Raw genomic sequence first — 21,664 nt, forward strand, 5'->3', positions numbered from 1 at the left:
ACTTCTTTGAACATGTCTTCTCTTCGAGAAGCTTCTTTAATCTTTTGAGCGCTCAGATTTCTATGGCATCTGCTTCACCATTTTGCCAGACATGTCGAGACTTTTTTTCATTTATTCATTCATTCATCCAATAAATATCTATTGAGCCCCTTTGACTCAGGTGTCAGGTGCTAATGGCACTGAATACACAGTAGTCTAAATATATATTGTCCCTGCTTTCAGGCTTCCATGCCTAAATAAGCAACTTGCTCTTCCAGGCTCCACCCTGATCCATTGCAGACATCAGGGCACCAGACACTTCCCAAGCATAGGTCACCCCTGGGGCTCATACAGGTCACTTAGCCACCCATCATCAAGGTGGCTCCATTTCATGTTCTGTTTTCATGCTGGACCCATGTTATATTCCTCCTTTCGAGAGTGTATTGTGAGCTGGGAAAAGTACGTGGCCAACATTGAATTCCTAAGATCTGTAACTAGGGACCCAAGGGCAAAAGGAAATGTGCACAGCCGTCAGTGAGAGCTTTAGGTAATTTTTTCCCTTAAAATTCAATAAACCTTCACAATGACCTTCCATAAAAGATGAAGGCTAAACTGCTTGTCTCACTCAGTTTGGATAACAGATTATTAAGAAATATTTACATATTAAATAACGTGGCACTACTACATCAAATGGAAGTAAAATTATTTCTTTATCCTTTTAAAAGAGAGCTACCAGATGCAAAAAGTTAAATACACACAAGTGTGTATTTATATATATGGAATGTTGAGTTAGGAATCACATTATTTTTGCTTTAAGGGAAGATAGAAAAGTACGAGTTTTTTTTCTACCTTTCTAAGTCTGTTTTGAATAGTGTAAGAAATTCCATATGAGATTACAATTTTGGGCCAGAAGCCAGTGTACAGTGTCATCTAGCTGACTGTCAATATTCAGTCTGTGAGGACACCACCAGAAGAGACAGCTAAACAGTAATAAGAGGGGGGAGATGGGGTATAAAAAAGATATATGCATGTTCTTTCCTCTACTGTGGTTGTGATCCAAAAATTTAAAATAAAAATATGCACGAATGCATAAGGGATGTTTCTTTTAGTGAAAAGGGGAAAAACGGATCCCTGAGGGTTGGGAATAGAAATTGATGAGTTTGGCAGTGGGCTTTGGAAAAGAGTGGTGATAGCCAGCCTGACTAATAAGAAAAAAATGTTGCAAAGAAGCACTAGTACCAAAAAAGCAACAATTTTTGAATTGTGCAGAAAAACAAAATGGTCTTGTAATAGCCCCCGAGGGAAGCTTTCTGTGACAAAGAAATTTTCCTAAGTAACAAAATGGAAAAAGGGGACTCTGCCTGCAAGGTCCCTTAAGAGATAAAGTATTAATCTCTCTATCCCTATGGGTAATAATGGATTTTTTTACAGGAAAAGTGATCATGTGCAAGATATTTCCCTAAATCACAGGTCAATGCATTTTATTCTCCATGTAGCCATCCACGATAAGAAATCTGGCTGGAGATTCCAGGATGATCACTATTCATAATCGAGTATAAAGGTTACATCTAGCCAACTATTAATATTTTGCCTGCAAGCATGTTGCCAGAAGAAATTGCTGAAATGAGTACCAAAAATAAGAGAAGATCCATGAATTTACTGTAATTTGATCAAGCCCCCACCCACCAATGAAAAAGATTTGTTTTGGAATTCATAATTTCCCCCAGCTTTTTGGAGCCTTAACTGTTGAGATAGGAAATTCTTAGAGCTTATTACTCTGTGTGTATTTTTATTTAGATAATCAGAGAATACTTATATAAATAACTTTGTCATTCTTAAGACAGATTACTTTTGTGAATTATCTATAGTGACTTGTGAAGAATTTCCCCTCCTCCCAAAGACAACTTACTCTTCTCACCTCACTCATTCCTTTTGTGTCTAGAAAGATTGACCAACAGAGCATTCATGCAAACCTTCATGAAAACGGTTTTTCTCAGTTGAGCTTTTGATAGGTACTTGGCATCCATGAGTATATGATTTTACTCTCTGTAAAGCACCTGAGCACAGCATGTCTATCTTGCTGTGATAGTCAGCCAGTTTTGGGGCTGCACCACCATCAGACTGATTCAATCAACTTTTATCTATCATGTTCCTACTGGATGCTGGGAATCACACTTGTTCATGACACTGGGCATGATTCTATGAACAAGATTGACAAGGTCCCTGTCCTCATAAAGCTCACATACCAGAATGCTGACTACAGTCCAAAACTAGGAAACCACTCTGGGCACTTCAAGCCAAGGAGTCTTAGGTATTCCCATGAATCCAGTGGGATAAGAACTGTAAGGAAGGGAAAAATAGAATTAGGGTACTGATCCCAAGAGAGACCTCCTGCTTAGGAAGCCAGAGTTTAATCAAGCAGGCAGCCTTAGGTGAGGGAATGAAGGAAAAACTGATTGTTTTGAAGGTAGGGAGGGCAACTCACTGGGGACTCAGAGTAAAGCATTCTTGGAGCAAGAGCAGGCTATTGCTTATGTGCTATGATTTGAGATGAATTGGGAAAGCTGCCAGTTTAAAAATGTCTCTTCCACAGATGTCTGTAAAATGTGAATGTTTACTTCTCTTGGGAGAGATGGCAGTTAAAAGAATGGACTTTGGAATCAGGCAGACTTGTTTGTGAATTGCAGCTCTGCAACTTAATAACTATGTGACTTTGGAGAAGTTACTTTTCTCTCTTAGCCTCAGTTTCCTCATCTACGAAATGGGGATAATTATGCACCCTCATAGGGTTTTTATAAGGCTTAAAAGAGTTATTATAAATCAAGCACTAGCACAGGTGCCCAGAAATAGTAAATATTCAATAAGTGATAGATATTCTTAATATTATTTATACCTATCGATTCACTCATTCATTCATTCAACTAACATTCATTGAACTCGCACTGTGTGTCAGGTATTGTGCTGGTCATGATGAAACAGGGAAGATAATCATCGAAGCAACTGACTAGTAAATTGTGAAAGGTGCCCTAAGAGACAGCAATAGAAAAAAAAAAAGTAAAAGAAAAAAACTCCATTTTTTTTCTTTTTCCAAAAGCAGAAAAAGGAAGGAGAACATTCCTGGAAGATAAAACAAAAAAAGACTCAGTGTGTGAAAATGTTTTAGATCCATTTCTTCCTAGAAACTGAGATGTAGATGGTAGAAATTGGACCATTGATATAAGAGGTTACTTCATCCTAAAAACACTGTGTTCCTTTGACTTCTGTGACACTGCACTCTCCTGGTTTTTCCGCATTGTCTCTGGTAGGTCCATCTCAGTCTCCTTTGTGGGGTCTTTCTCCTTTACCATTATATGTTGGAGTTCCTCAAGATTGTCTGAGATGCTTTTCTTACTCCATATGCTCTCCTTAAGCATCTCATTCATTATCAATAATTTTAGGGGGGTTTAAGTTACTATCTAAATGATAACTCCCAAATTTTTATATCCATCAGATCTCTCTTACAAACTCCTCCTATTTCCAGCTGACTCATATTTCCAGTTATTTAGTGAATGTCTTCACTTGGTTGTCTTAAGAACACCTCAAAATTAGAGTGTCCCAAACTAGCTTGTCTCCTTTCCAAAGTCCCTTCCAGTGCTCCCTCTCCCAGTAAGTGTACCATCATCCTCTCATGTGCCGTCCAAGTTAAAAACCTGGCAGTCTTTCCTGACTCCACCTCAATCATCACGTCATCAAATCTCTTCCTTCTACCTCTTAGATATGGGTGTCTCACGTCTGTTTGTTTCACGGTCTTCATTGCCACCACCATAGTCCACCTTGACTTTCATATTGTCTCCTCACATTTAGTCTACTGCTTTCCCATCTAATGCAGTCTCCACATAGCAGCCAGAAAATGCAAATCCATCCAGGTCACTACCTTATTTAAAACCTTCAAAGCCTTCGCACTGCCCTTAGGAAAAATTCCAAACTCTTTACCAAGCTGTCTGCTTATCACTCTCCTATTTCCAATCATTCTAAAACTTTCTTTTCCCAGGACAACTCTATCCAGGCTATTGCTTACCTCATACGTTTTCCCACTTGTTCCCTGTGCCTGGAATGCTTTGCTCTCCTTCTTTTCACCTAACTATAATTAGTCATTCTTAAGGTCTCACTTAGAAGTCACTTCCTCATTGAAACCTTCACAACCCCTCACTGTGGGCCCAAAAGCCATGGATAAGGGGGAAAGAAGAAGGGATGGGAAGAAAAAAATATGACCAAATTTGCATTGTGAAAATCACTGTGGATGATGTGTGGAAAACAGATAGGAAATAGGAGACAATGGTTGTTTCCAGTAGTTGAAATGGTAAGAAGGCTATTGCAGAGGTCTTGTTGAGAGATGATGTTAGCTTGGATCAGGGAGGTGGTAATAGAAATGGAGAGAAGGTAATGTTGTCAGAGATATTTTGGACATGAAATCAATAGGCTTTGATATTGCATTGTATTAGGAGAGTGATGCCTCCCTACTCCTATGGTTTTCATGAAGAGGCATTTTCCTTAAAATTTCCTGGCTTCTTGCCTCATCTCATACTCCTTTCGCGTGATGGATGAGTTTGGGAGAGTAACTGGGCTTACAAGATTCAGCCCTTCCTCTCTTCTCTTTAAGACTGGCCTGCCTACAGGGAGCATGTGCTCTGGGGTCTGCAGAGGGGTCAAGTTTTTTGATAAAGAGCCTGTCCTTGTAAGGAGAGGGCTCTGGTGGTCTGGTGCTATCAGGGACAGCGTAGGTAAGTCCTCCTAAAGCTGGGGTTCGGAGTTAGGAAGCTCATTCTTGCCACACACCTACATCACATTATTCAACCTGGCCTTCATCGGTAGGAAAGCTGACACATTGATCTGTATTTTCCTCACTCTTAATTTACCTGCTAATTTATTCAGAGCTCAGATAGGAGTTGGAGGAGGGAGGAGACAATGAACAGTGATGACTTCTAGATTTCCAGCTTATACAACTGCATGGATTATGGTGTCATTCTCTTCCCTCCTTCCTTTTTCTTTTTTTCAAATGGGGCAGTCAGAACTCACAAATTCAGAATTTGGGACATGTTGAGTTTGAGATAACTTTAAGATGTGATATGGCAATGTCAAGTTGGCAATTGTATATACAGATCTGGGGCTCAAGGATGCAGCCTGGGCTGGAGATAGAAATTTGGGAGCTATCAGCAAGTAGATCACCATCATGGGTTGGGATGAACTCAACTGGGGGGGTATTATAGAGAAGGGAAGGAGGTTAGACCTGAGCTTCAATGAACTACAATGTTAAATAGCCAGTTTAAGGAGGATGAGTCTGAGAATGTAGGCCAGTTTGCTGATACTAGAACAGATCCAGAGGTCAGAGAGGAAGGGTTTAGAAGATGAGCAATGAGGAAGGGGCTGAATGAGGGGCAAGAAAATACATAACATTATGAGGAAAATGGTACATAAAAGATACAAGGCCGGGCTTCCCTGGTGGTGCAATGGTTGAGAATCTGCCTGCCAATGCAGGGGACACGGGTTCGAGCCCTGGTCTGGGAAGATCCCACATGCCGCGGAGCAACTAGGCCCATGAGCCACAATTACTGAGCCTGCGCGTCTGGAGCCTGTGCCTCGAAACAAGAGAGGCCGCGATAATGAGAGGCCCGCGCACCGCGATGAAGAGTGGCCCCCACTTGCCGCAACTAGAGAAAGCCCTCACACAGAAACGAAGACCCAACACAGCCATAAATAAATAAATTAAAAAAAAAAAAAGAAATACAACCAAATTAATTAAAAAAAAAAAAAAAGATACAAGGCCAAGGGTGGGCTTATACTTTGGGCATTGACAAATGAACACAGGATTCTGATTTAATCTCACATCTTGTAATAATTTAATTATTTATAATTATTTGTATAATGCTGGTTTTGCCTCCAGATAGAGACATTATTTTTTTTAACTGAAGTATAGTTGATGTGCAATATTATATAAGTTACAGGTGTACAGTATAGTGATTCATAATTTTTCAAGGTTATATTCCACTTAGTTTATTATAAAATATTGGCTATATTTCCTATGTTGTACAATATATCCTTATATCTTATCTTATACATGATAGTTTGTACGTCTTAATCCCCTACCCCTATATTGCCCCTCCCCCCTTCTCTCTCTAGTAACCACTAGTTTGTTCTCCATGTCTATGAATCTGTTTCTTTTCTGTTATATTCACTAGTTTGTTGTATTTTTTAGATTCCACATGTAAGTGCAGTGTCATACAGTGTTTGTCTTTTCTCTGTCTGACTTATTTCACTTAGCTTAATACTCTCCAAGTCCTTCCATGTTATTGCAAATGGCAAAATTTCATTTTTTTAATGGCTGAGTAGTATTCCATTATATATATAACGCATCGTCTTTATCCATTCATCTTTTGATGGACACGTAGGTTGCTTCCATCCAGATAGAGAGACTTTGAAAGTCTGTCACTTCTTGGTCACTGCTGAATCCTCAGCCAAATACATCAGCACAATTCCTGAAACAAAATAGGGACTCAAGATCCTTTGACTTCCTACTTCTATATTAACGGTTAAATGGACCAGAGAAAGAGAAGCCTAATAGCATTTCTTAGGTTAAGCTCTAACTACTGTCACAAAGAAAGAGGAGTGGTAGTGAGAAGAAATATATATTTGTTACTCACTTCATTCCATACTAACAAAATGTGTTTTCTTACCCATTATTATTAGGCAGAGCTCCTCTCTTTTAGTGTTATAATTAGTTGATTGCATGGAACTCCTCAACAAATAATTTAAAAAAATGTTCAGACTTCCCAAAATATATCTGGCTTACAAAATTATAATTTTGACTATGTTAAAATTTGCATTTAAGAAGTCTGGAAGGAAATGTGATAACATGTTCATAGTAGTATGAGAGGGACTTTTACCCTTTAGATCTAATTTCTAAATATTCTAGATATTTTATTTGTTATTATTTTAAAGGAGTTTTTATATTTTGTGGATATTAATCTTCTGTTGATTGTATATTGTAAATATTTTCTCACAATTTGTTACTTCTTCTAACTGTTTGTGCTTTATTTTTAACCACTTTGTGGAGGTATAATTTGCATACCACAACATTTACCTATGCTAAATATACAATTGAATGGGTTTTTAAAAATTTATATAGTTTCACAAACATCATTACAACCAAGTTTTAGAACACTTTTCTCACTAGAAAAAGTTCCATTGTGCCCATTTGTATCAACTTCCTCTCCCACTCTCAGCCTCAGAAAATTGCAAATCTACTTTCTACAGTTTTGCCCTCTCTAAATTTTCATATAAATGGCATCTTACAATAAATAATCTTTTGTCTATGGCTTATTTCAATTAGTTTGATATTTGTGAGATTCATCTATGTTGTTAAATATATAGTTTGTTCCTTTTTATTGCTGAGTTTTTTAATTTATCTACTGTATGGATATACCATAGTTTGTTTATATATTACATTTGATGTTGTAATGTATATATTACATTACAAGTTGATGGACAATTATTCTCAGTTTTGGGCTATTATAAAAAGAATTTTGTGAGGGCATATATATTCATTTTTGGGGGGTAGATACAAGGAGTTGATTTTCTGGTTTATATGGTAACTTTATATAAACTGCTGAATTGTTTCAAAGTGGCTGTAACAATGTGTGAGGGTTCCAGTTTTTTCAAATCCAATACAACACTTTGTATTGTCAGTCTTCTATTTCAGCCATTCTAATGAGTGTGTAGCAGTACCTCATTGTGATATTAATTTGCACTTATCTAATGACTGATGGTGCTGGGCATCTTTTCATGTGCTTATTTAATCTGTACATCTTCTTGAGTGAAGTGACTATTCAAATGTTTTGCCAATGTATTGTGTTGAGTTGTCTTAGTTGTTGAGTTGTTAGAATTCTTTATGTATTCTGGATACAACTCCTTTATGAAATATATGTCTTGCAAATAATTTCTCTCAGTCTATGGCTTGTCTTTTTATTTTTTAAATAGTGTCCTGAGAAGAGCAAAATTTTAAAATTTTGATAAAGTGAAATTTATCAATTTAAAAATTTTATTATTTGTGCTTTTTGTGTCACACTTAAGAAATTATCGCTTACCCAAGGTTACAAATTTTTTTCCCATGTTTTCTTCTAAAAGTTCATAGCTTTAGCTCTTACATTTAGGTCTATTATATATTATAGACTGATATATTTTGAGCTAATTTTTTGTGTATGAGTGAGGTAAGGACCAAGTTTTGTTTTGTTTGCATAAAGATGTCCAATTATACTAGTACCATTATTTGAAAAAAAAATTCTTTCCTGCTGATTTAGCTCAGCACCTTTGTAAAAAAATCAGTTAATCTTAGGTCTAATTCTGGACTTTCTATTTTGTTTCATTGATCTGTATGTCTATCCTTCTGCCAAAACCTGATTGTTTTGATTACTATAGCTTTATAATATCACCTGAAATAAGGTGTGAAAGTCCTCCAGCATGTTTTTTCTTTTTCAAAATTGTTTTGGCTATTCTAGTTTCTTTGCAATTTCACATACATTTTAGGATCAGCTTCAATTTCTACTGAAAAAAAGAGCCTCCTGAGATTTTGTTAAGTATTGCATGGAATCTATAGATCAGTTTGGAAAGAACTGCCATCTCAACAATATTTAGTCTTCCAATTCTTGAACATCATATAGCTCTCCATTTGTTTAGGTATCTGTGGGCATTATTTTTATTATCAGAAAAACTCAACAACACTTTTGAAAATAGTTTATTTTTTATCAGTACCATATAATCTTAAAGGAGAATGGATTTCTCCTATAGCTACTAGTTATAGGTAAATGTGTCATAGGCATGTCGGGGGCTGCTCTCAAAGAAGTGCTCTGAGCTCTTCAGAATATTGCTGACACCTGTAGTTTATCATGGAAGAAAGAGATGCAGTGAGAGTGTGGTGTGTGGGCTGCAGAGGTCAATGGGTCAAAATCATTCTCAACTGTTCTTTTCCACTTGTTTAAGATACTTATAAGAAAGGGTCATTTAATTTGTCCTTCATCATCAATACTAAATATATAATCTTATAGAATATAAGTGCTCAAGTACTGAATAGTTTTCAGTTATTGAAAGATCATTAGAAAATTCTGGAAAAATTGTTTATGACAGCATTTTTAATACATGAAGAATAACAGGTGAAAATATTGCTGTTTTTTATAGATCATTGTTTAAGACTTTTCTTGCTGAATTTTATTGATAAAGTAAATTATCTTGAAATGAATGTACTTATCCAAACCAGATAGTTTACATAAATTTAAAAATGTCACTCAAATATCAATTCCAAAATAAGTAAATAATAAATACCGTAAACCTACTGGAAGACTTTAAGAAAGACTGTTGTCTGTTAATATTGAAAAATTGAAAAATACTGGATGAATAAAGTAGCTTTAATAAATGAAACAGCAACAACAGCAAACCTTCCTTATATGGAGTGAAAAACATTTTTTCTTTAAAATTTTTCTATTTGAGGAAGCAAAATACATTTGCACTAAGGTATAGTAAACTAAAGAAAAAGAGCAAGCAGTAGCCTGCAGAAACTAAAATGTAACACTCTGTAGCTCCAATTACAGAACTGCAGAATGAAAAAGAAATAAATGAGACACAACAAATATAAACACTTTATATCTCTTATATTCATGTTATCAGCTTTATTTACAAAGAAAACATGAAAAGAGTTTGCAGTAAAAAAAGAAAAAGATATAAAGCTAACCCAACTACATTCATAAATCAATAAAACTTCCTCACTGGGCTTCCCTGGTGGCGCAGTGGTTGAGAATCTGCCTGCTAATGCAGGGGACACGGGTTCGAGCCCTGGTCTGGGAAGATCCCACATGCCGCGGAGCAACTAGGCCCGTGAGCCACAACTACTGGGCCTGCGTGTCTGGAGCCTGGGCTCCGCAACAAGAGAGGCCGCGATAGTGAGAGGCCCGCGCACCGTGATGAAGAGTGGCCCCCACTTGCCACAACTAGAGAAAGCCCTTGCACAGAAACGAAGACCTAACACAGCCAAAAATAAATAATAGATAAATAATAAATAAATTAAAATAAAATAAAATAAAATAAAACTTCCTCAAATATAAATGGACACATTTCAAAAAAAATCAACAATTATAATACTACTCATAGTAGAACTTATTAAGATTAAAATATTTCTGCATATTTAATAATTTACTCAACATTATAGGGGATTTACTAATAGCCCAATGGTAACTAACATTTATAGGAAAAAAGAAATTTTATACATAGAAAGGAGAGAGATAAATGGACAGATAGATAGATATAAACAAATATAACACTTGTACTAGGCATTTTTTTCCCACTGTATTTTGTCTCTCTGAAGGGAACTACAGATCATTTAGTGGGCACATAAAAAGTTTTTGAATGGATGAATGAATTAATCTGCCCTGATTTCTTCATTTTATAGATGACAGATTGGTGGTCCAAAGAAGTTAAATGACATTCACTCATTCATTAATGTATGCATGCATACATTTACCAAACAAATCATTTTTGAGCACCTACTATGTGCTGAGCCCTGAGCTAAGAACTGGGAATTCAAGGATAAACCAAAATCCAAGAGGTACCTAGTCTGGAACTTATTGTTCAGTGGGAGGAGACGGACATTAATTACACAAATAACTAACAACTGCAAATAAGTGCCCAAAAGAGGTACATGTGGAACTATGCAGAGGTGGAAGAAAAGGGGAAGTAACTTACCCCAGGTTCATAGATGTAACTATCAGAGGCAGAATAACCCAGATCCATTATCTTTCCAAAATATCTTTAGTTAAATGGTTGAAAGTACTTAGTGTTAAGAGTAGAGGACATCACTGAAAAAAAAAATCAGAAGCTGCTAGTATATCATCCCATTATATGAATAAATTAGGCATACATATACAAACCTTTAAAAAGCATTTAATTCTTAAAAATCAAATAAATGAACTGTTTGGTAAATGGTGCTAGGTAAATTGATCATTCTTTTGGCAAAGTAGATTTTTCACTTACATATCAAACAAAAATAAATTCCTTTTGACTTAAGGATCTAAATACACTTTTAACAAAACTAAGAAGTATTATAAGAAAATATAATTTTAAAAAAGTATGGGGACAGTATGAACTTCTTAAAGAAGAAACAAAATTCAGAAGCTATAAAGGAAAAGATTGACAAGAGTAACTAAATAAAAGTTAAATCGCCAAGCAAGGGAGAAAATACTCTCTCTCTCTCTCTACACACACATACACACACACACCACTATCACTACCACCACCGCCACACAATTATATCTATAGTATATAAAGAGCTCTGGCAAATCAATAAATAAAAGACAAACAGTCCTACTGAAAAATGGGCAAAAGATATGTGGTGGGAAGACTCTAAAATGGTCTCCAGTGATCCCTGTCTCCTGATTTTCACACCTCTTGTGTAATCTCTTACATGTAGCCAGGATCCAGTAAATTCAGCAATGACAATGGGAGGTCACTTCTGTGATTAGGTTACATAAGATTGTGACCTCTGTCTTGCTAGCTGTCTATTTCCTCTCAACTTGCACACTTTGATGAATTGAGCTGCCATGTTGGAGAGGCCCACATGGTAAGGAACTGAGAGTGGCTCCTGGCCAACAGTAGGCAAGGAACTGAGACCCTCAGTCCAACAGCCCCTGAGGAACTGAATTCTGCCAACAACCACAGGAGCTTGGAAGTGGATCCTTCCTTAGTTAAACTTTCAAATGAAACCATAGTCTTGTGAGAAACCTAAAGCAAAGGACTCAGCTAAGCTGTGCCAGACCCTGACCCACAGAAACTGTGAGATGATAAGTGTGTGTTGTTTAAGCCATTAAATTTGCGGTAATTTGTTATGCAGCAATAGATAACTAAGACAGGTTATGAACAAGCAATTTATAGAGGAAAAAATACAAATGATCAACAAATATACTGTCAAAATGCTTAATCTCACTAGTGATTAGGAAAATAATATAGAAAAATTACTGTGAGATATAAATTTGTACCTATCAGGCTAGTAAAAATGTTGAAGATTGCTAATTTCCAATAAAAGCAACAGTAGAAGGAAAAGAGTACTTTCATACAGTGTTGAGAGCAGTTTAAACTGGTACAATTTCCTCCTTGGAGAGCAATTTTGCAGCACCTTTGAAAAGTTTAAGTATATAGACTGTTAACTCAGTTAAATCCATCTCTTGGAATCTATGCTACAGAAAGAAAAGAGACGTATCTCAATGTTCATTGCAGCATTTGCTGTTGTAGCAAAATATTGGAAATTATCTAAATCTCCATCAGTGGGGAGTGGTTGAATAAATTACGCCACATTCATACAATCGTAGTCGATAAATGTAGATCTGTGTGTACTAACCTGGAAGTGTTTTCACTATTTATTAATGGGTTAAAAAACAGGTTGATAATGATCTTTTTAGTTTGATCTCATTTCTAATGATACAGATATACACATACATACTTTCATATGTGCACACATATGTATATGCATAGGAAAAAGTTTGGAAGGATTCACACCAACTATTACCAGTGGTTACCCCTTAGGGAGTAGAAACAAAGCAGATGGAAGAGGGGCTTTCACTTTGTGCTTCCTATTGTTTGAATATTTTCAGGGAGCAGTTCATCCTTTTTGTCCAATATTTGTAATTCTTAAACCAATGAAAATAAATAAAAGGAAATAAAAAACAAAACAAAAGCATTCTTTCCTTGTTGAAGGAGGAGAGCTTTGATATTCCACTTCATCTTGTAACAAAAGAACACTGAAAACAGAAACAGATGTCCCTCATTCAAGCATAGAGAAGGAAGCAAAAATAGGAGGACTGTTTAAGAAGAAAGGTTTTAAAACAAAAGTAATCTCTTAGAATTTAATCTACACAAGCACATATGGTCCACATTAAAAAAAAATTATTTTATAATATAAAAGAGAAACAGAAATAACTTGTTCATTTTACCACTAAAAACAAAAACTACATTTGATAGCCATGAACATTTCGCCAAATAGAAAATGTCCAAGAACAGATAGATAAAACAAACAAAACAATGGAAAGTATTTCTCAAACAGACCAAAATTATATGTGATTAAATGAGGAAACTTTTAGATTGAACAATATGAAATTACCATTTTTATAAGTCAAAAATAGTAAATAATCAGTAGTTTTATATTGTTCTATCAACTATATACGAGAGTTCTACATTATACAAGCCTTTGGGAAAATAGCAAATATAAAGAAATTTTAAAATCTCAAGTTTTGTTTGCTCTCGCTTTTTTTTTTATCCCATAAAGCTTTATGGGACAAACCTGAGATCCCACTTTGTTTTCCAGACAGGGAAGCTCATTTTTTTCATAATAAATTACAAGTATAAAGGTTAATATTTGAGGGAATAATTCAGTTGTCCTTTGTGCCTAATTAGTGTTCAAAGCAGAAAAGAAGAAAACAATTTCAAAAAATTATCTTTCATGAGAGTCAAAATGAAGAGAGAAAAATTAGAGAAAGCTTTTCCACTGACAGCTAAACTTTGAAGCAATCTCTAGGTAAAAAGAAAGCATCAAAATTCAGATTGTTTCAAATCTAAACTCATTTTTTTAAGAGCAAAGGAAAACAAAAACCCACTTAGCTATAGACAAATGGGTTGTTTTAACAGCATAACCTGTAGATATATGTTCAGAGTGAAAAATACAGTATCAGAAGATTAAAAAAGTAGCAAAAAGAATTTTCCTATAAACTGGGATCCTTTATCCCTCAAATGTGCAATTTTACCTAGAAAAAAAAAGAAAAGCCCTTCAAACATGGATTAGTTTTCCATTAAAGGTAAGATCCTATGTACAAGAAATTTCTACGTTTTGAAGCATAAATCTACAACCATTGTCCCTGTTCTAATATCAGAATAGGGTGCATCAGTAAAGATTCTACCCTGTCTTAATAATGAATATTTTCACTGCAAATAACAGATATACACTCAAAATAGCTGAAGCAAGAAAAAAAAAAGGAAAAAGAAAAGAGAGAGAGAAGAACATGGAGAGAGTTGTGAGACTATAGGACTACCTCAAGAAACTGAGGCGTACAATGTACCACTGCACTTCATGAAGAACTAGAACCTGGAAAGAGCCCAGAACCACATGCTCTATTCATTTCTTTCTCTGTGGACCACATGTTGTCTCATCGCTTTCTCTGTACTTTTGTTCTATTCTTCTTTTTCTATAGACCACTTTCTCTGCTTTTTCATATGTGTGCCAAGGGATTGCTACCTAAGTTCAGGTGCTAGCTAACATTGGTTAACATTATCATCTCTGAATGTAAAATTCCAAATTCCTTGGAAGAAAGAATCTGATTAGTCCAGCTTATGTGTCTATTCCTCATCCTATCAACGTGGGTGAAATTCCATAGGCTAAATATGGCTGTAGGGTCTGAGCCTGTGAAGGGGGGGGCAATACTTTGTGTATGTTTGTGGGGGAATGGGAAGGGTCATGGTCTAATATACACCCTGATTCTAAAATTCTGTATTTTCAGGCTCACAATATTCCCATCTACAAAATATTCTGAAATATATGCATGTCCATTTGACTCAGTCTCATATTTTTATTGTTTGTAATGTTTATATTATTTGTTCATACAGTAAATACTTGTACCAAGAAAAAAAGAAAAGAATATTGAAAAGTAAGAACAACATAGACTTTCAGAATAAATTAACCACACCTGTATGTTTAATTTTTACACCAAAAAGATCAGTTTAGTAGGCTGAAAAAAGACATCAGAGTTCTAACCCCCTGAACCTGTGACTGTTATCTTATATAGGACTTTGCAGATATGATTAAGTTAAGAATTTTGAGATGGGGACATTATCCTAGATTACCCCTGTGAGCCCTAAATGTAATAATCATAAGTGTCCTAACAATTACAAGAGGAAGGAAGAGGAAGATTTTACTGCACAGAGAAGGCAATGTGATTCTGAAAGCAGAGATTGGAGTGATGCACTTTGGAGATGAAGAAAGAGGCCACAAGCCAAGGAATATAGGGGACCACTAGAAGCTGAAAAAAGGTAAAGCAATGGATTCTCCGCTGGAGCCCCTGGAAGGAACTAGCTCTGCCAACACCTTGATTTTGACTCAGTGAAACTCATTTTGGACTTCTGACCTCTAAAACTGTAAGAGAATAATGTGTTGATTTAGGCCAAGTATGTGGGGTGTATAAGGTGCAGTACAGAAGAATGAAGCCATAACCAGATCTGTGTTGGGTGGGGGGTATCAGAAAAGTCCTGATCTTTGAATTGAGTCTTGAACAAAGTGTAGACTTTGGTCAAGTGAACAAGGGAGGGGAAGGATGTGCTAGGGCGAGGGAGCAGTGTGGCGCTGCAGGGCTGAGGTGGATCTGCCGCTGACCAATATGCAGGGACTAGCTATATGTGGCTATAAGCCTTTTATCATAAAAATTTGGTCATGAAAATTTTCAAACACAAAACAAAGTTGAAAGAATATTACAGTGAACACCCATATACTGCTTCCCAAATCCTACCATTAATATTTCTATGCTATGTTATCACATATCTAGCCACATGAATTTCCAAATACTAAGAGGAAAAAAAAGTATGTGCTAATAAGGATACTTCTATAATAAATTACCATTTTTTGTAGTTCTTTCCAAAGTCTGACTTCCGCTGGAATCAAAAGTTATATGAATATGAATTTTTTTTAAATTAATTAATTTATTTATGGCTGTGTTGGGTCTTCGTTTCTGTGCGAGGGCTTTCTCTAGTTGTGGCAAGCGGGGGCCACTCTTCATCGCGGTGCACAGGCCTCTCACTATCGCGGCCTCTCTTGTTGCGGAGCACAGGCTCCAGACGCGCAGGCTCAGTAGTTGTGGCTCACGGGCCCAGTCGCTCCGCGGCATGTGGGATCTTCCCAGACCAGGGCTCGAACCCGTGTCATCTGCATTGGCAGGCAGACTCTCAACCACTGCGCCACCAGGGAAGCCCTGAATATGAATTTTTGATAAGACTTCAGATAAAGGAATTATATTTGTGGCATTAAATAAACAAAGGAATACACTATTACAGAAAAATATAATCCATATACTATATAATGCTTTCATGTATCAAGAAAGTGCCCTTTGTTTTGTTTTGTTTTTAATTTTTGTTTTATTTCATTGCAGCTGTGAAAAGGTTTATGCTGATTAGGAATACTAGGTTTGTGATTTAAATTATAGTTGGTGGTCTAAATTCTCCCATCCAACTGATAACTGGATTCCAGTTTCTATATTTTTTATGAAGGCTATGCTGTCAAGCCTTCTTAGGATTTTTAATGTTTTATATACTCTTTATGGCAATTTAAGTATGTCACTAAGAATCTGTTATGAATATGTATTAAAAATATAAAGAAAATGAAAAGATGTGCTGAGAAATAATCTCTCTTATAAATGAGTACTTTGCTAATGCATATTCCAGGTGAGAAGGTTTTAGAAAAAGAGACATTTCTGAGAATGTATGAGATCTAATTTAGAACCATGCCTTAGTTCAGTTGTTCTAAACTTCAGTGCTCACAGGAATTACCTGCCAGTCTTATAAAAATGCAGAATCTCCCAAATTCTAATCAGTAGGCCTAGGATGGGGTCCAGAATCTGCATTTCTGGCAAACGATGCAGACAGTGCAAGAGCACACTTTCAGAAACACTATTGAGCAAGTCCCAATTCTGCGGTGCTCACATTTGACTGAGCATATCTTCGTAGATCTCCCCAGTCCATTTGGACAAGATATCAGTGACTTTTTATTGAGTACTTATTACACGTTAATATTAGAACTATGAGGACAGGTTATTTGAACTAATTCTCCTGCTAAAAACAACTGAAAAATACTAGGTAAAATATGTTTTTAAATCCAAGTGAAGGTAGGAATCCTGAGTGTAGCTGAGAGCCAAAGCTGCTTTTACTCTGAGGGTATTTGCTCAAAGGGGGAAATTGAGGGTCTATTTTCATAGTTTCAGCTTATGAGACACTCAAGCTAGGCAGTCTAAATGGTAAACCGTCTCCCAGTAAAGCTGGGACTCAAAGGGGCTAGACCCCAAAGTACGACGACCCAGAAGCAACACCCGAAACCCTCACCACTAGAGAAAACAAGGAAAGTCACCCCTGTTCTGGGAGGCTGGGGAGGAGAGGAGGATATTTCTATGAAACTTTTAGCCACAGCTAACATTTGTGCTGTTTTTCAGCCCAAATTTATATCACCTGAGTGGTACAAAACTATTACATTATGTAAGCAGAAAGGGGATGGATGGTCAACCTGGAGGCTCATAGAGTGGAAACCTGCCAGGAGGTCTCCAGCCTAAACCAGGGTAGAGGGTACCTGACATTGTTTCTCCACCCTCCCTTCTAACAGGCAAGATGGTAGTTCAATTGCACCAGCAAGAAAGATAATCAATGTAGCTCACCTGGCTCTGATTCCTTGCTCAATTTCTTGCTCAGTAACCTGCTGATTAAAAAGTTACTTCGTGGGCTTCCCTGGTGGCGCAGTGGGTGGGAGTCTGCCTGCTAATGTAGGGGACACGGGTTCGATACCTGGCCCGGGAGGATTCCCACATGCCGCAGAGCAACTGGGCCCATGTGCCACAGCTACTGAGCCTGCGCTCTGAAACCTGTGCTCTGCAGCAGGCGAGGCCGCGACGGTGAGAAGCTTACGCACCACTCGCTGCAACTAGAGAAACCCCGCGCACAGAACGGAGACCCAACACAGCCAAAAATAAAAACAAATAAATAAATTAAAAAAAAAAAAACTTACTTTGCAAAAAAAAAACCAATTACTTTTCATAGAAATATTTCATAGGCTTGGAATATATTAGTGTATGGATACCAGAATTTTGATATTTATATAAATTTGCATTGTTTTATATACCAGTCTTTTGAGTTCAGTGTTATAAGTCTGTCCCCTAGAAATTGTTTCTTGCTGCACTAGCAAGAATAGATTTCCTCAGCCAGGATGGCTGAAAATAACCTGCCTGTGAAGTCTTTTGTGAGTTATTGCCATGCTGGGAAGTCTTGCCTGGAGGCCATCCAGTCAGGCTATGAACCCATTGCTTCCGAACAACTATAGGACATTTCTCCCCAAAATTAGCACACTCAAAAGAAACATTTAATTGTTTCCCACAGAATCCTTATAAACTAAGAGCGGATCAGATCAGGTATGCTATCTCTGGAAAGAGCGCTGTCCTGAGAGGCAAAAGAAGCAGGTTTAAATTCTGCCACTGCTAATTACTAGCTCAGTGGTTATGGGCTGTTTAAACAATTTTATCAAAAAAAAAAAAAAAGAAAAGTAGGGGGAATTCCCAGGCAGTCCAGTGGTTAGGACTCGGCGCTCTCACTGCCGTGGCCCGGGTTCAATCCCTGGTCGGGGAACTAAGCTCCCACCAGCCACGCGGCGTGGCCAACAACAACAACAACAACAACAAGGTAGGATTAATTAAAAAAGGAAATAAACAATTCTATCATCTGTAAAATGGGATCGATAATATTTACCTTACAGTATAACCGTGAATATTGAGTAGAATAACATATATGAGCATGTCTAACATAATGCATGACATTTAACAATAAATATCAATAAGTGTTGGTTTCTTTCCTTGCTTCCACTACTTTCTAATAATACAGACACACTTTAGAATTTTTTTCTCCTCCTCCTATCAAGTTGTGTCTGGAAGAGCTGGTGGTTGGTTTGCTGCTGCGGCTAATCACAGTAAGAAGAGTAATATAGAAAAATCAGTGCCAGCTTTTATCAAGGAAATTTGGTTTTCTAGATCCTTCCCTTACCCCCAAAGAAAGAAGAAAAGAAAGTGCAAAGAAGATTGAGAAGTAGTGGCTATAGAAGTATGAGGGAAAGCAAGGCAGGGTGATGTCCTAGAGATCAAGGGAAGAAGGAATTTCAAAGAGGGAGTGATCAAAATGTTGTAGAGTGTCAAACCAATTCAAATGTTATAGAGAAATCAAGTAAAATAAAAGACTAAGAACTTCCCATTTAACTTAGTAACTTGAAGGCCACTGGTGGCCTTAGCAACAACATTTCAGTGGAACTGAAAGGGAAACTGGTTTGCAACAGGTTGAGAGAAGGAGAAAAGGAAGTAGGCTAGAAGAGTTTGGACAAATGTTTTCAAGTCTGTCTATGAAGGGAAGGGAAGAGGTAAGGCAGTAGCTATAGAAGGACATGAAGTTGAGAATGTTTGTTTGCTTAGATAGGACAAAACTATAGGAGTTAAAATACTGGATGGAAATGAGACAACAGAGAATGGAAAGTACAAGACACAGGAGACAAGATGATGAGGAGAAGGAAGTTCCTTAAGAGGCAGAAGAAGCTGGAACCAGGGCTCAGGTGGAAAGATAAGCCTTAGAGGGAGGGATACCTATTTTCCTATAAGAGGAAAAGGCAGGGTGCACACACAGGTTTACTTAAAGATTTGGAGCCAGCAAGTTAAACAAGCACTTCTTGGATGGCTTCTGTTTTCTCTGTGAAGTAGGAATTTAAGTTGTCTTTTAGGAGGAAGGAGGAAGGAGGGGGAGTGTTAGATGTTGGAGGGAAGTGGAGAAAGTAAGAAAAAGAAAAGTCTGGTGCATGGAGGAGAAAACTGACCAGAGAAACATAATAAGATGTTAGAGCAGCACTGAGGGCCCCACTGAAATGGAGCACTCTGAATTTATACTGGTAGCAACATGTAGGGCTCTGTCGTTCAGACACTGTAGAGGGAATAGCTGGGTTTTCCCACTGCATTGCATAACGTTGTGCTGGTAAAGACTTCGCAACTGCTTTTAGGGGGTACAGTAGGAGGAACCCTGATTTGCAGCAGTGGTGTAAATACTCCCACCATGTCAGACTTCAAGCTACCAACGTGATGTCATTGAACTCAGACTTGGGAAGAGATGCCCAGTGGCACACTGATATGTAGTATTCCCATCATACAAATACAGTAGATGTAAATAACCTTAATCGCATAGAAAATTGTGAAATATAGTAAAATAAAGAAGTGATGAGTTTTGATTATTTATTACCTTTGTTTCTATATAATTTTCTTAATAGTAAGTGTATATAATTTAATTTTTAACAATAACCATATCTGGCTTGCAAATTTCCTGAAAAGTTTACAATCAGCTCTCTCAAGACAGCATGAGCTGGCTCCAACATACCACTGGTTGTGGGAAACCAGGTTGAAATGGCCTACACTAATAGATTGGGTGGGGTTGGGGCAGGGAGAGAGCTGAGATATAAATGACAAGATTGCTTTCCCCAGGGCCAGGGACTCTGGGCCTGGTAGAGGAAACCTGAGTTCACTAGAAAAGAAGGTTAGCAATGGTTGAGAAAAGCTTGCCTCTGGGGAAGGGTCAAACGATTCAATATTAAAGTAGTTATCAAGCTTGTATCTATTTTGTGACCCTGAGTTTTCTCTCACTGTACTATAAATAGCTTTTAAATGTCTGATGGAATAGGTTGTCACAGAGGACAGGTGCTGCAGGAGAAGAGCAGGGAGAGTGATTGTGGACCCAGGGGCAGGAAACCTGGGCCCCCTGGATAATGTCAGAAGAAAGTCACCTCTACAGAGGCAAAACCAGCTGAGAATCTTGCTGTTCACAGTTTCCCTGCTCTGTGTTTTGTTTTATGTTGGCAGGGAGATAGTTGGAGGATGGAAGCTCTTCTTCAGTTCTAAAATTGTACAATAGGAATAAATGCTGTACCTCAGCTTCTTCTATCAAATAGTTTACTAAAGAAACTTAAACAAAAATCTTTTCTTGCACAGAGTACAGGAATAATTTCACTTCAGTTCTATTCAGTACACTTTTCTGGTGTTGGAAAGTCACTTTCCACAAAAGAGCTAACACGTTAGTGGCGTCATCTTGGCTTTTATAATCATGACTGGGTGTGATTCAGAATCATGTTTGGTGTGATTTACCTCAGCAGGAAGCATTTTCACTCTTTTCAAAGAAAATATTTCAGAGAGTAGCTACATTATCAACATCTCCTTGTTTGCAAAAATCCTACCTACCATACGATCTAGCAATCCTACTTTGGGGAATATATCCAAAGGAAATGAAAATGGGTTGTTGAAAAGATATCTGCATTCTCATGTTTATTGCAGCATTACTCATAATTGCCAAGATATGGAAACAACCTAAGTGTCCATCAGTGGATGAATGGATAAATAAGATGTGGTATATATATATATATATATATATATATATATATATATATATATATATATATATATATATACAATGGAATATTATATTATTCGGCCACAAGAAAGAGGGAAATCCTACCACTTACAACAACATGGATGGACCTTGAGGGCATTATACTAAGTGAGAAAGTCAGAATGAGAGAAACAAATTCTACATGATCTCACTTATAGGTGGAATCCTAAAAAGCCAACTCGCAGAATCAGAGAGTAGAATGGTGGTTACTAGGGGCTGGGGTGTTTGGGAATGGAGCAGATGTTCTTTAAGGGTATGAACTTGCAACCAGTAGATAAATAAGTCTGGAGATCTAATGTACAGCACAGTGACAGATGTTGATAGATACATTATCAACATCTCCTTGTTTGCAAAAATCCTGCCTACCATACGATCTAGCAATCCTACTTTGGGGAATATATCCAAAGGAAATGAA

The sequence above is a fragment of the Balaenoptera musculus genome, chromosome 1, assembly GCF_009873245.2.
Source record: "Balaenoptera musculus isolate JJ_BM4_2016_0621 chromosome 1, mBalMus1.pri.v3, whole genome shotgun sequence".
Taxonomy (NCBI): domain Eukaryota; kingdom Metazoa; phylum Chordata; class Mammalia; order Artiodactyla; family Balaenopteridae; genus Balaenoptera; species Balaenoptera musculus.